Source organism: Saimiri boliviensis, chromosome 5 (assembly GCF_048565385.1).
Source record: "Saimiri boliviensis isolate mSaiBol1 chromosome 5, mSaiBol1.pri, whole genome shotgun sequence".
Lineage (NCBI taxonomy): Eukaryota > Metazoa > Chordata > Mammalia > Primates > Cebidae > Saimiri > Saimiri boliviensis.
In genome coordinates this window covers 110,798,556-110,814,267 of record NC_133453.1, presented here as the reverse complement: position 1 = coordinate 110,814,267, position 15,712 = coordinate 110,798,556, and positions in this window count along the sequence as shown.

The following is a 15,712-nucleotide window of genomic DNA, read 5'->3' as shown; positions in this document are numbered from 1 at the left end:
CCCCATGCACCTATCATTCACAAATGGCTTTTAATGTTTTTATTGCTTTGGGGAAATCAAATTACTAAATGAGAATTTTACATGAGTTACTGGCTATTGTGTTTTGAAATACCTTACAATATTGTGTAGGGCAACTCCGAACTAAAAATGAAAGGCTTATTTCTCCCTTTTGAAAATAAGGAAAAAGACTTTTCCCCTTTTCTTTTTTGTTTTCAGAAAATTTTCCCTGTTGTTTTCAGATTTATGTAAACTTCTCAAATAGTGAAATAAGCCTCTTGCCAGTCTCACCACTCAGTATTGTTTCCCCAGGAGCTGAGAGCCTGCATTTAAACTGTAATTAATCATTAAGAAAGCCTATGTTATCTCCTCGGGTGAGTTAGAAAGGGATGACGTAACTTCAGCTGTCACCTGACTTCAGACTTACAGTTATTAAGCTTTTTAAAATACAGTTGTTGCCTACCTCATTACTGAATAGGTTCTACCCATTAAGCTATATAATACAGTGCCATTTCGTTCTGTCTCTGCAGTTATTTTAGTGAATTGCCTGGAATGATGGCCTCATCACATTCTAGTTTAATGCTTATTCAGTAATAAAGCTGTTTTGTTTCTCTTCTACCTTTTGGAGAGATTTTCTGGATTGAAGACAGTTTTATTTTTAATTATACTTTCCCTGTCTCCTCCTGAGTGTCTCCATCATGACAGCCCCTCCCCCCATCCCCCACCCCCCCCATCCCCACTTCCTGCCGGCCAAACCTCAAGATCTCTCGGCATACTGGGATAGAACAAAACCCTAGATGACCATTTTCTCAATTAAATCCATTGGCTACAATGTGAACAACAGATTCTAAGTGGAGATCAGCAGGATCCAGTTTAACCATACACCCTGTGAATCTGGGAGTTTCTGGCCAAAAGTTATTCAAGAGAATGAAAGCATTCTTATTTTTGTCTTAAGTATAAAAGAAATATTTTGTACCAGACACTTGTTACAAAAAAGCAAGCCAGCAAGAGAGAGAGACTTCAGTGTAGAACTGAGGTCAATGCCAAATACAGCAAAGACCTGGGGATTTAAAGCCAAGGAGGGTTAGGGAGCAGTGAATGGAAAATCACTAAGAGGAACGGGATTAGATGGCAAGGGTAGGGGATCCATGCAAAGCAGACCTCACACATTCTCGCCATAGGCAGGCCAGGAACAGGGCCAAGAATGAGGCTTAGTTGAAAAGAGGGTTTAGAGGAGCCGGATTAGAGTTTGGTTCACCAGGGAGGCCTTGTCCTGAGTTTTTACCAGTGATCACCTTAGTTATTATAAGACCGTGGCTGGACTGAGAATTGAAAAGTAGAGAGAGAATCTGAACTGGAGTCTGGGAGGGAAAAGTACTGCTAGAAACTACCAAAAACATGTTACAAGAATTTGAGTTATATGTGACCTGGTTAGCATCTACAGATACAACAATTATTACTAAAAGTAAAAATAAAACAATAACAAGAAAAATAGGAAAAAAATCCCACTTAAGTCTTTTAGAAGTATCTTTTAAGTATGAATTATATTTGATTCTTACCAGATAAGCATGCTTTTGTTTAGAAACACTTTGAGTTCGGTAAATCTCTATTAAAAACTTGCCGTGGAAAGCAAGGCTTTGTGCTAGTCATTGGTGGTTCAGAGAGTTTCCCATATTCATTAATTTCAACATAGAAACTTAACATAATAAAAATCTATATTATTATGTTACAAATCAGGGAACTGAAACTCAGAGGATTCATAATCTGCCCAATGTGACAGTAGGAATTATTTGACTAAATGCCATTATTTTTTCTGACAAATGATTGCAAAAGATAGTTTTATGTAGATTAGGACTTGTGGTGTTATGAAAAAGGTAAAAATATTAGAATTATTTTCAGAAACTTGTTAGAAAAACAAATAGGAAAAGAACCGTGTTTTTTTTAAAAAAAGAAAAGCTAATTAGATTGAAAGATGCAATCATGCCTGTGCTCAGTCTCTGCCTACATGGTAGCTCAAGGATGATTTGTTAAGTGACCACAATTTGTGTAAAATAGGGTTTCTGTTGCATGTTCTTTTTAATTTGCATGTACTTTGAATGTAGGTGGCTGCTCAATGTTTGAAGGGATGGAGAGTTTCATTTTCACGTGGTAATTTACAACTAGAATTAAATCTGTAATTAAACTACCACCTTAATTTTACAAACCAGAAAAATAAAAACAAGACTTCCTCCCCAAATGTCCTTATGAATTAATGTAAAAGCCTCTGCATTTTTAAAACACAATTTGCCTTTTATATTTTGACTTAAACCTATACACCCCATGTCCTTCTTTAAGAAGCTAGATTTTTTTTAGCTTTCGTGAAGCGTGGATTTAATTTTATTAATTCAATAAATATTTATTCCACACCACTGCAGACACTAAATGTATAAGGTGAAAAAAGAAAAGACATAGGCTATCAAGGGTCTCACGTTGAAAGACATTTCATGTGTAAGAAAATATTGCACTCAATGATAGTGAAAGAATACAGGCATAAGACCCATGGTGGTCTTATGAGAAAGATGCTTCAAGATGACTCCCGGTGATGCCCGCATCTGGATCTCCACAGCCTCGCTTAGTCCCCTCCACAGTGTACCAGCACTGGTCTCTGAGGTCAGTTGGATAAGGCAGGAATGATAGGATCCCACTCCAAGAACAGGTTATAAAAGTGTAACCATCATAGGTCCATTGCCTGATGTGCAGCAAATCCATACACTAAAATACTGAGAGTTGTAGTAGAGAAAGAGTTTTAATCATAGGGCCACCAAACAAAGAGACAAAAGGAAACCTCAAATTTGCATCCCCACAGAGTTTGGGTCTGGGGATTTTATGGAATTAGGATGGGTCCTGGTTGAAGGTGTTGATTGGTTGAAGTGTGAAGTGTGATGCCGTGAGATAAGAATTGATGAAACTGCATTATCACATTGATGAGGCTCATTGACAGGGTCTTCAGACCATTTGGCATCTGCCCTTGTGAAAAAACAGATCAAATGAAAAGTTTTAAGCTCCTCAAGTTAAAGGTGCTGACATGGTTTGAATCTGTGTTCCAGCCCCAATCTCATGTTGGATTGTAATCTCCAATGTTGGAGGTGGGACCCGATGGGAGGTGATGGGATCCGTTTCTCATGGCTCCACACCGTTCTTCTTGGTGCTCTTGTCACACTAGTAAGTTCTCTGAGACAGGGTGGTTTGAAAGTGTGTGGCACCTCCTGCCTCTCCCTGTTCTGCCTGCTCTGGCCATTAAGTTGTTTCTGCTTCCCCTTCACCTTCTGCCACGATTTTAGACTCCCTGAGGCTTCCCCAGAAGCAGAGGCAACTATGCTTTCTGTACAGCCTGCAGATCCATTTAACCTCTTTTCTTTCTTTACTTCTTTTCTTTTATTTTATTTTTTTGAGACAGAGTCTTGCTCTGTCGCCCAGACTGGAGTGCAGTAGTGCGATCTTGGCTCACTGCAACCTCTACCTCCCAGGTTCAAGCGATTCTCCTGCCTCAGCCTCCCGAGTAGCTGGGACTACATACAGGCACCACCACACCCAGATAATTTTTGTGTTGTTTACCAGAGACAGGGTTTCAGCATGTTCGCCAGGATGGTCTTGATCTCTTAACCTTGTGATCCACCTGCCTCTGCCTCCCAAAGTTCTGGGATTACGCTCATGGGCCATTGTGCTGGCCTGCCAATTAAACCTCTTTTCTTTATAAATTACCCAGCCTCAGGTATTTATAGCAGTGCCAGCATGGTCTAACACAGATGCTATCTATAGAAACAATGAGAAAGTTAATGGTTTAAGTCCTGGCCTATGTGGTCCCTAAGACCCTACAGGGAAGTAGGTCAAAAGGCAACCTGATTAATTCTTATCTCTACTTCATCTAAAGCCCAGCTTCTTGTTAACCTTGTGAAGACAGTTTCAAAAGGCAATATGGATTTTGTTTTGTTAACTTTTTCACACTCTTTCTCTGCTCCTGGACCACATACAAGCTCTGGAGGAAGCCAGCTGCCATCCACGTGCTACAGAGGGACCCATATAGTGAGAAATGAAATCCTCCTAGTAACTCCTCAGGAGTGAGCTGGGAAGAAATGCTCTGCCCCTTCAGATAACTGAAACCCTGGCCAGCACCTCAGCAACAGCCTCCTGGGAGACCCTGAGTCAGATCCTCCAAGTTAAGCAACACTCAGATTCCCGATCCTTAGAAACTACGTAAGGTAATGAATGTTTATGTTTTAAGCTGCTAAATTGTGGAGTTGTTTGCTTTGCAACAACAGACAACTAATCTAGACAGTTGCACAATTAAGGAAAATAAAACTCAGAGATGGATATGATTGCTTCCTGTGTGGACAAGTTAAAGTAATAGAGCACCTTGTTGTGGAATTCATAAGCCCCTAAAATGGTTTTAAAGAATAATTTGAGTTTGGATATTAACTTATTAGCGAGAAGATCCTGAGGTAAGGAAAATACTTAAAAATACAAAGGCAGAAGTGAATTAGTGAGAGAGCATGAATGCTCCAACTCCCTAGAGTCTGCATGCCTTGAGGCAGTCGAATGGAATGAAATGTTGGCTCCAGATGACAAAACGCACACATTTATCTATTGTCCAGTGTAGGAACTGGAGCACTGCTTATTAGCTCGGGAGTGAGGAGTACTTGTTCTCATTGTATTCTATTCTTAATTAGAGATTCTTGAAATTAGGCTGTGCTTTAGAAACATTTGTAGGGCAGAGGCAAACTGCAAATATTCTTTAATCCCTACCCAGAAATAATATTCTAAGGAATTCTAACCATTCTCACTGCTGAGAAGTTCACAGTTTGGTGGGAGGTGTGGGCAAGTAAAATAGTTAGGAGGTAGGTTTTCAGTCTCTAATACAGGGAGGCAAAAGCTGAGACAAGTTATGTGTAAAGAGTAGTGTTTTGTGTGTACCTTGAAGCTGACAATGAGTAAGGAGTAAACAAAGAAAATTAAGAGGTCAAAAGGAGAAAGTGAGAAAGTATACGTGCTATTTGCATGCTGCAAGGAAGCCAGGTTCTTTATACACGTGTAAAATTCAGTCTTTTAATAGTGCTCGGGAACTGATACTTTTTAATGCCAATTCACAGGTGAGAAAAATGATGCAAGTACTTTAGTCACACAGTTGGGAAGAGATGGAGCTGGGATTTAAATCAAGTTCTATCTAATAATACTTTTCTTACACTTTACACTCTTCTCTGATGCCAGAATGCTGTGTTTGTCAGCAGTCACGGTAATTGAAAGTCAAGTTTGCCAAGCATGGCTGAATCAGATGAGACTTTTTCTTTGCTTTCTAACTGAGAACTAGATTGTCTCTTTTGGGGCTGATACTCCTACTCAATTAAGCTAATCGCGAATGATGTGTTTGGTAGAAATAAATTACCTTGGTTGAATGACTGAACCCACCATGTTGTGACTCAGAATCCATCAAAGGACTTGGTCTGGTAGCCTTGTGTAAAGAATATCTAAAATAAGCTCTTTACAAAAATTTATTTTGCTTTGTGGAGTCATATAAGGTAAGATGGGAAACAGACTACTGACTTGTAAAATGTCAAGTTTGTGATCATTAAAATAATTTATTGAATGGGAGTGGTTTCTGTTAGACATAAACAAACATAAACTCATTTTTTTTTAACTCAGGTCCTTGGCTATAAATTAACTATAATACTAATAACAGCCTGGATTAATAAAAATAACAGATTATTCAAATATATTTTTTATTGTTTTTACTAAAAATAAATTAACTTTATGTTATTCTACTATTCTCCTGGGGTTACATATTCACCTTTAATTCCACAATAAAAAAGTAAGCAAACATTTAAAAAGAAATGTGCTATTAATGTGTTGTAATCCCCTAAGAGATTTATATTTCAAAATGTGTTTGTCTGGCATTTGATATAATTTATTTTTTTCCCCCTGAGGTGCAGGTGTCTACTTTGAGGAAAACAGTAAACTGTTTGGGACCCATGAGTCTGCTGACACATAGACTACTTCCTCTCATTGTCCTCTCGTTCAATATCACTTTCACCTTTCACTGGGTCTCTTTCTTCTTTACACCAAACGGTGGTGATCCCAGATTTCCTTGGGATTTATTGAGAGGTACTGAACTGGCACAGGAATGCTGCAACAGGACACTCTCATAAAGAGCTGAAAGGGGACTTCACAAAGACCTTATTCTGGAACTGTTTGTCCTTCACACCTCCGAACAGAAGGTGGTCTTCAGTTTGAGGAGAGTAGGGTGGTATGCTGGCCGAAAACAGCCTAGAAATAATACTATGGCCACATAAAATTTGCAATTTAATTTTTGGTAATTCCTCATGTTAAATCTTCACTTGTATATTAATTTAAGTCAAAACATTTTATAAGGCAACAGTAAAAAAGAATGGTCAGGTCTCCACACGCAAACCTGGAGCCTGAAAGTCTGAAGGCCTGCTTGCCTCAGCTGATCATGTCCGCCCCTCGTTTGCATTCGCCATTGTCCCTAATCGCCCAGCAGAGCTTCCCGGGACAAGCCCCTCACCTCACCCTGCCATCTTAACTGTTATTATGATAATGTGAATACTACTCACCCCACTCTACCATCTTAACTACTCTTATCCCACCCGCCATTGTAACTGAACTTATGATAATATATATTCCTTGCAGCTACCTTCACCACTGTAACCGATCTCACTCAGTAACTTTCCACTGCCCACCCCAAACCTATAAAACCAACTCCTATCCCACTGCCCTTTGCTAACGCCCTTTCGGCCTTAGCCCACCTGCACCCAGGTGAATAAACAGTCAGGTTGCTCACACAAAGCCTGTTTGGTGGGTCTCTTCATTCAAAGTGCGTGTTTTCAACAAGTGTCTGAGAAACAAATATATTACTGTTCTTCCTTCCTCAAAGGAACAATGACTTGCACATCAAGGACTTCTGCCCATTTCTGAAGGGCCTTGGAAAAGTCCGTGCTTGACGTACTGCTGTATTTTAGGTGCTGGCTTTGCCATGAGGGTCTATCAATTCAAGTCCAAAGGAAAAAAAAAGTTCAACAACACCATTAAATTCTGGCTAAAAAACTTTCTTAAATTTTTAACCTCCATCAAAGAAATTAACTTTTAAGTTATCCTCTGTCTTCTGAATTCTTTCTATTACACACACACACACACACACACACACACACACTCTCTCTCTCTCTCTCTCTCTCTCTCTCTCTCTCTCTCGGAATTAGAACTATGTCTTGAAGATAAAGGAAATACAGTAATACTATATTTTAATTCTCCAAATCTAAGAATTCCCAAATTACTTGTGGTGTAGCTACTATTAGGATAAAGTTTTAGGTGTACAGAGCACAGCGTACAGTAACAAAAGAGCAAAAGACAACAAAGAGGTACCTTTTGAAACCATAGTAAAAATATTTCTGGAATATTGAATGATCATGAAACATTACCTGAGCATTTTTCTGTTACTATTCTATTAATGATACATGATAATAAAAGGCTATCAACTTCAGTCATTGAACATTTATTTTGAGCCAGACAGTGCAAGGGAAATTCTCAAAGCTCATATTCATACCATAAATTGTCTAAGTCATAAATAGCTAAAACGTTTAAATGTCTCAGTAGAAACATAATCTTACACAATTGAGCTCATTCCCTGCAATTAATATGGTGGAATACATTTAACCTAAATGAATGATTGAATTTATCACTCACATTATCAAACTTGATTCCCATCAAAATGGTTGAACCAGTAGCCTTGTGTACTGGCACTGCCAGTGTATACCCCTATTAAGTTGTTCTTACCCTGTAAAATTCACCATCTCATTCACCCTTCATAAAACCCTATGAGGCCAGCAGTAGTATTTTGTTTGTGTCTGTGTGTCTGTCTGTTTGAGACAGTCTTAGAAAAGTGATGCAACTCATAGGCAAACATCTCTCCTTCCATGTCCCCACCTATAGTGATGATTCTTTCAGAGTCTCTGCCAGCTAAACTTTTCTCAGTCAAGCTACATCACTGAGGGGTGTGGTGAGCAGCATTGCTATAGACCAGCCAGCTCAGCCAAACCAGGGAGGAGTGAGACACTTCTATTTGTGACTATACCAACTCCCTCTCTATCCTACTCACACTCGTCCATTGATGCATTAACTCTACCATGATTTTGATGAATATTGACTGAGTATCTTCTATGTGTCAGATCCTGTTAGATTCTGAGTTTCCAATGATATATAAAATTCAAGTCTTTCTTTTAAGTTGATTGGAGATGAGTGGCTGAGATAGACAAACAGACAGGCACATAATTAGATGGGTGAGCAAAACACTATCATAATAATAAGCCTATGGACAAGATAAAAAGCCTCTAAACCAAGGAGATGAGTGTAGGTTTGGTCTGGGATGTATACCAGAGGAACAGGGGGATTATAAAAGGCACTTAGGCATAGAGAGAACAGTGTACAGTAGCCAAAGAGCAAAAGAATCCAAGGCACAGCCTGCCCTGCACATTCTTCTGTGTACCTGCCTGTAATTAGAGGTGAGGGCAGTGACGTCATATCAGACGTTCATTTAAGACTGATCATTCTGGCTATGACACGGCTAATGGATCAAAAACTGCAAAGTCTGAGATGATGAAGATTAGAATGATTTGAGGTCGTTCACTTAGTAGGTGACGGTGGGTTGAACTAAAGTAGAGATAGTGTGACTAAGAGAAGAACCTTTAATAACAACTATGATCATTAATACGGAAGTGGTGGTTGATTTGAGTAAAGGATCAAACAAGAATATATCTCGGGTTTCCAGATCATGGGCTTACTGTTATCAGCCTGTAAATTCTATCCATTTGATAACAAGAACTCATAATAATGAGTAAAAGGAGGGAAAAGTTGCAGGTTGTGTGAAGTATGTATAGGTGTTGAGAAGTGTCTGGAAGGAAAACATTCAAAAGTTCGCTGAACACATTGAGTCTAAAGTGCTCATGAGATATCTAAGAGATGTCGAATCACCAATTGCACATTGAGGTCTTCAGCTCAAGAGAGAATTGTAAATGTCAGCAGCTTGTAGGTTGTAGTTAAAGCCAGAAGAATAGTTTACCTTGCCCAAGGAGACTGTGTGTAGGAGTGTTTTTGTTTGTTTCTTTCGTTTTGAGACAGAGTTTCACTCTTGTTGCCCAGGCTGGAGTGCAATGGCAACCTCTGCCTCCTGGGTTCAAGCGATTCTCCTGCCTTAGCCTCCCAGTAGCTGGGATCACAGGCACCTGCCACCACACCCGGCTAATTTTTTGTATTTACACTAGAAACAGAGTTTCATCATGTTGGCCAGGCTTGTCTCAAACTTCTGACCTCAGGTGATCCACCTGCTTTGACCTCCCAAAATTCTGGGATTGCAGGTGTGAGCCACCTTGCCTGGCAGGAGTGGTTTTAATTCTATTCTAAAGAGTACTAAAAACTAACACAGAGAAATGTATCTTCATCTACATATATCAAATTTTATAAAAAAAAATACAGAGATCAAGTTAAAGAAAAAAATTGTTCTACTAATTATCAAAAAGTAGAACATAATAAAAAAATTTACTCATAATAATATGAGTAAACAATTTCATGGATGTAATGATGTCAAAAGACAAATAGGGTTGAAAGACAGTTGGAAATGACAGTATTTTTTCCATGTTTCACATAATTGGTCTGGCTTTCATAACCAAATCCAAGGTCACCTTTTTCTTTCTTCACCTTAAAAGTTTCTGACACAGAGCTCAGCGCACAAGAGGAAATCATTTGTGGTATAAGAATAGGTGTTGGAATTTTAAGTATTGATTCTTAACTCCACACTTTACTAACTTGGTGATGTTGGGCAATTTAATTAGCCATTCTGAGTTCCATGCAGTTCTTCAGCAGATAATTAAACATAAAATTATCTATCTTGCAGGGCTGTTGTGAGGAAGACATGAAGTCATATACGAGAAAGCTCTTTATAAGCTCCAGTAGCTCTGAATAGCATGCAAATTGAGTATTAATAACATGTGAATGCCATTTTTTACCAGTCAGGGTGTGGGTGTGCATATGGGCACCTGCGTGTATACTCACACATGTGTTTATTCTCTTTGTTGCAGTTCTTTTATGTTATTGCTTTTAGGTATAAAGATTAATATTTGCTTACATGTTGGGTTGTAATTCCTAAGAAAATGCCCACATAGTAAGAAGAAGGAAAATATGCTATACCCCCAGGCAGTATTAATAATATCCTATGTTGTTACTAAAATTGTGCTACTTAATAAACAAATAAATGGATTTTATCCCTGCCTCTGGGTTTTTCTCCAATTGTTCTCAAGACTCAAACTTAAGGTACAATTTTCAGTGGCTGGGAAAGTCATGAAACTCACAAATCACGACTGTGTCCGTATATGGAAGAATTTCTGCAAACAGCCTCACCGTTCGTCAGATCGTCTGGGGCTGGAGTGTCTGGTAGATTCCATCTAACTGTTGCTTGTTCATCACTGACATCTGTCCACTTTCCTCTATTTGCTAACTATGCTCATTCACTAGTTTAGGTCTAAAATTTCCCACACGTGTGAGACTACAAATGTCTTTCAAGAGGTTTCTCTTTATAAAATACTGTTCTCAGCCCTAAAAACCCAACACCTTCTTTTATAACACATGCTTTTATTTATGAACTGCAATATTGTACTCTAACTTACTTAAGTGTGTATCATTTTAAAAGAAAAACCCGTTGAATTTTATGTTTTTAACATAAGATAAAGCACTGTATATATTTCAGCATGTAAATACTGAGGCAAAGACTACACTAGAACACATGATACATTGGTCAAATGATGGAATTCCCTTGTCTTGCATTGGTGACTTAAATAATAACTGTTGTCGATAAGATTTTCTGAAATTGTAGACATCTCTTGGTAAAGTTATATGTAAAACAATGTATATTTGCCCCTCAATTTGCCAAGTACGTATCAGAAATATTTTTGTGTATATACGTAAAATAGAATTAGCTTCTAAGTGCCAATAGTTATAAACTTTTTTCAGCTACAGAATTTCTACTAGGACATAGCAAATTTTTTTTTTTTTTTTTTTTTTTTTTTTTTTTTTTTTTTTTTTTTTTTTTTTTTTTTTGAGACGGAGTTTCGCTCTTGTTACCCAGGCTGGAGTGCAATGGCGCGATCTCGGCTCACCGCAACCTCCGCCTCCTGGGCTCAGGCAATTCTCCTATCTCGGCCTCCTGAGTAGCTGGGATTACAGGCACACGCCACCATGCCCAGCTAATTTTTTGTATTTTTAGTAGAGACGGGGTTTCACTATGTTGACCAGGATGGTCTCGATCTCTTGAGCTCGTGATCCACCCACCTCGGCCTCCCAAAGTGCTGGGATTACAGGCTTGAGCCACTGCGCCCGGCCAGGACATAGCAAATTTAAGGATGCAGAAAAGACTGTTCACCAAAAATTTCTTTTCTTTTTCTTTTTTTTCCTCGGAGCAAAGCTAGACAAATTCCCTGGTCTCACTTGCAATTTAACTAATACAATAAAGCAGAAATCAGGTCTGCCGTTTTTAGCCACGTCTTTTAAGAAATATTGTTATGTCTTTTATATCAACCACACTCCCTAACTGAAATAAATGATATGCTCAAATTGAGTCATTTAAATAGAACTTAAAAACGTGCTTATAAAAGGGAAGACGGGATGTAAGGATGCCATAAATAACAGTGCAACTCCCAGGGCTAATAGCTGGGAGGTCCTTGGATTCCCTAAGCCTGGATGGGCTGAGGGGATGCCTGTACTAGAAACACAGAGACAGAGAGGCCTATAGAGAAGATCGCCTGCCAGGAAAGAGAACCTTTAGCTGTGGACACAGCCATAAGGCAGCAACTCCACTGGGAAGGGAATCCATAATCCAATCTCCCTCTTCCCTCCCCCTTATTGCTTGCTCTTATTCCTTATTGGTGGAGCCCAACTTCAATCTAGTGGTGAGACAGGACCATCGGTGCAGGTCTCCTGGGGCCTAGAGCAGCCTGAAGAAGGATAAGACGAGTGTCAGACAAACGTCCAGCAGATCCCTCTGAAGCACATTTCTGCATTGCTTGGCCTAAGTCAAGAATGATTGTTCTAGGGCAGTGGTTCTAGAACTTGTTCCCAGAGCAGCAGCCTCTCACTTGGGGAAATTCTTAGAAATGTAAATTCTTCACCCCCACTGCAGCCTTACTTAATCAGAATCTCTGGAGATTAAAACCCAGATTCCTGTGTTTTAACAAGACATTCAGGTGATCCTAATGCATGCTAACATTTGAGAACCAATGCTCTAGGAAGGTGGGAGCCTTTGTTCAGAGGGGCCTGGGAGAAGGTAAATTATCAGTCAAAGAGCCTTTATCACAGACTGTTGTGTGATGAGAAAATAAACATATTGTGTTGAGTCATTGCACAACTTTGCAATGTGCAATGACTCAACACAATATTTTGGAAATAGCCTTTGTGAAGGCTATTTCCATCCTAAATAATACACAAGGTATTATTTGTTCTATATGAGCATCTCCCCCAGGTGGCTGGACATCTGGAATGCTGGGCTTTTGCCAATTCTGAGAGAGCAACCCCTAATCCCAGGCTATTGAGTTGAAACTAGTTTCCTTGGAATAATTTTTTCAGATACTGAGCAGAGCAGAGTCTGTATAGATTTTAGCTGAGATAGTTTGGAGAAGGTTTAGCACAGAGGTTAAGATTAGAACATCTTTGTCTTCCTACCACTGAATCTATTAACCTGCTCCCATGTTTCCCCATATCGCCTTTTTCTCTCATTGCAGTGGGAGAAATATGCCTGTTTCTTTCGGAACTTCTCTGTATTATCTATTGGATAATCCTCTGGATCCCACACCAGACACTGACTATTCAAAGTTTTAACTTTTATAGATATCTTCTATTATTTCCTGCATGGCCAGGGTAGTTAGATAGCCAAGCCCCAAGGCAAGAGAAAGGGACGAGCTCTTTGCCCACTGTACATGAAGACATAGCAAAAGGCATAAATATGTGATATAATTACAAAGAGGAAATAGCTGCAAATAATAATTCAGTCTTTTCCAGGTAATAAGACTGTCATGTAACAGCATGTTTATAGGTTAAAAGAAATGACCAGGAGTGTCAGGAAGACCACCCATACACCCTAAGTGGGCAAATTCGCTGATTAATTCCTAATCATATCTTACTTGATCTCCGATATAAGTTTTTTACAGTTGGTCATTCCTACTTCTTGAAAATTCTTGTTCTCCAGGCTGCTTGACACCAGATCTCTTGTTATACTACCACCCTCCGGATTTTTCTCTCCGTGTCTATTGTGTTTTGCTAATTCTCCATTTTTTCCCATTTTTGGGATCCTTACTTATATATCCATTTTATTTCCCTAAGAGCTCTCATTCATTCAGTCACGTGGCTGTAACTGCAGTTGGCGTTCTGATGACCTCACACTGTATGTCTCTAGCTCTTCCCCTGTGCTCCAAAAAGAGTAGCGTCCCATCTGGCGTCTCCACCTGGATGTCTAATAGAGATCTGACCTTCAACAAAACTGCTGTTTCCTCATTCACAAGTTCTCTTTTGTCTGTCTGCCTTTTCTATTGGCATCACTCCCCACCCATTACTTCGAGCCAAGACCTAAGCATCCTCCTCCCACATTTTTCTTTTTTTTTTTTTTTTCTTTTTCTTCCTCCTTGTCATCTCCACATGTAATCTGGCAACTCCAGTACAACTCCCCCCAGTGTATTTCCTGGGTTGCAACTTTTCTCATCACCCTCACAGCCAGCACCCTGGCTCCTGCAACTTTCCCTTCCCTCTAACTCTAGCCTTCCTCCGACCCCTCACACCCCTCAAGTTCACTGCATGCTTTGGACTTCAGGGTGAGCAGAACTATAGTCTGCAGGCTGTTTGTTCTTCCTTCTTCCTGGACTACTTTCTGAATGATCTGTAGGTTACTAGTTCCTTTACAGCACTGAACTCTCAGTCCCTCAGGGAGCTTCCTTGGCCAAGACAGCCGAAGCAGCCCTCTCCCTATGCCATCTACAGGAGACATTCTGTCTTACTACCCTTTGCATTTTGCTCGGGGTACTTCTTATTAACTGACATTGTTATTTATTTGCTTACACGTTGACCATCTATCTTTTCTCACAAAACTATATGCTGGATGATGCCATGGGTTTTTAATTTTCTTGTTATTCCATTACTTCCTCCCCCAATAATTATGTCAGAGTCTAGTAAATAACAGATAGTAAATACATAGTTACTGAATGAGTAAAATAAGAATTTGTGTTTTTATTTTTTGAGAGGGGATCTCGCTCTGTTGTCCAGGCTAGAATACAGTGGCATGATCTCGGCTCACTACAACCTCTGCCTCCCAGGTTCAAGCAATTCTCTGCCTCAACCTCCCAAGTAGCTGGGATTACAGGCACCTTTCACTACACCCAGCTAATTTTTGTATTTTTAGTAGAGACGGGCTTTCACCATCTTAGCCAAGGTGTTCTTGAACTCCCGACCTCATGATCCACCTGTCTAGGCCTCCCAAACAGCTGTGATTACAGGCGTGAGCCACCACACCCAGACTTTGTGTTTCTATTTTAAACACTTGACCCCATATAAGGAAGTTGGTTGATTAGGCCTGAGTTCCAAAGCAAGAGAAGAATGGAGACTACTATTGTTTCTGTCTTCCAATTATTCCAAGCCATGCTGCTATATTAAGCAGTTTTTAGGTGGTAAGCACATTTCACAGTGGTATAATAATATTTTTTCATATTTTATCTGATCAACCATTAATTTTTCTGAAGAAATATTTTCTGTGGTAACATATTGCAATTTCGCAGAGTGGTTCAGCGTAGGCTTGAAATTTTAATTAAGCGAACCAGATTTTTAGCAAAACAATACTTGGATCAGCAAAAATTCTCCATGTTAACCCTAATCACACAGTATGAAGTTGTGATTTGGCCAAAATACAAATTTCATGTGGAATGGTCTATTGTGGTGATTAGCATGCCAATCAAAGCAGCAGGGAAGAAGGATACAGCTTGATTGGTTTATTATCAGAAAAATTAATATATATGCAGGTGCTGTGTTTATTAGTGATTGTGAATCTGCCTATGAAAATGAGAATAAACAAGGTCACTATCACTGAAAAGTGTAGAAACAATAACAAAGACATCAAAACAAATAGAAAAACATTCTGTTGAACTTTTGTTCTTTTTCCTCCTCTGTGCACTATAGACACAGCATTTGAACATTATTCTCCCTGGCAAAGAAGGAAACACAGATTTATGTAAGATGTTATACAAATGAATAACTTGAAATCGTATTATTCTATTTATCGGAAAGTCAGTGTGTGAGGTAGCTAGTAACTGAACTCAATTTTATTTCTAAATAGCAGCAGTAAAACAATAACTATAACGTCTAGCATGTATTATTACGAACCCAGCACGGTGCTGAGCATTGTACATGCATAATTTAATACTCATAATGAGCATTTAAGATACAGTTTAGTACTTTCCTGAGAAAACTAAGATTTTTCAATGTTAAGTTCTTTGCCCAAGTAACTAAGATTCAGGTTTCAAACCGAGGTCCATCAGAAACCAAGGACTGTGGTGCTTATCATTAAGCTGCTTCCAGGAGTCTATGCCCTTCCTGCAATGCTACCCTGGCAATTATATCATGAGAACGCTTTGTCCAATTTCAGTCC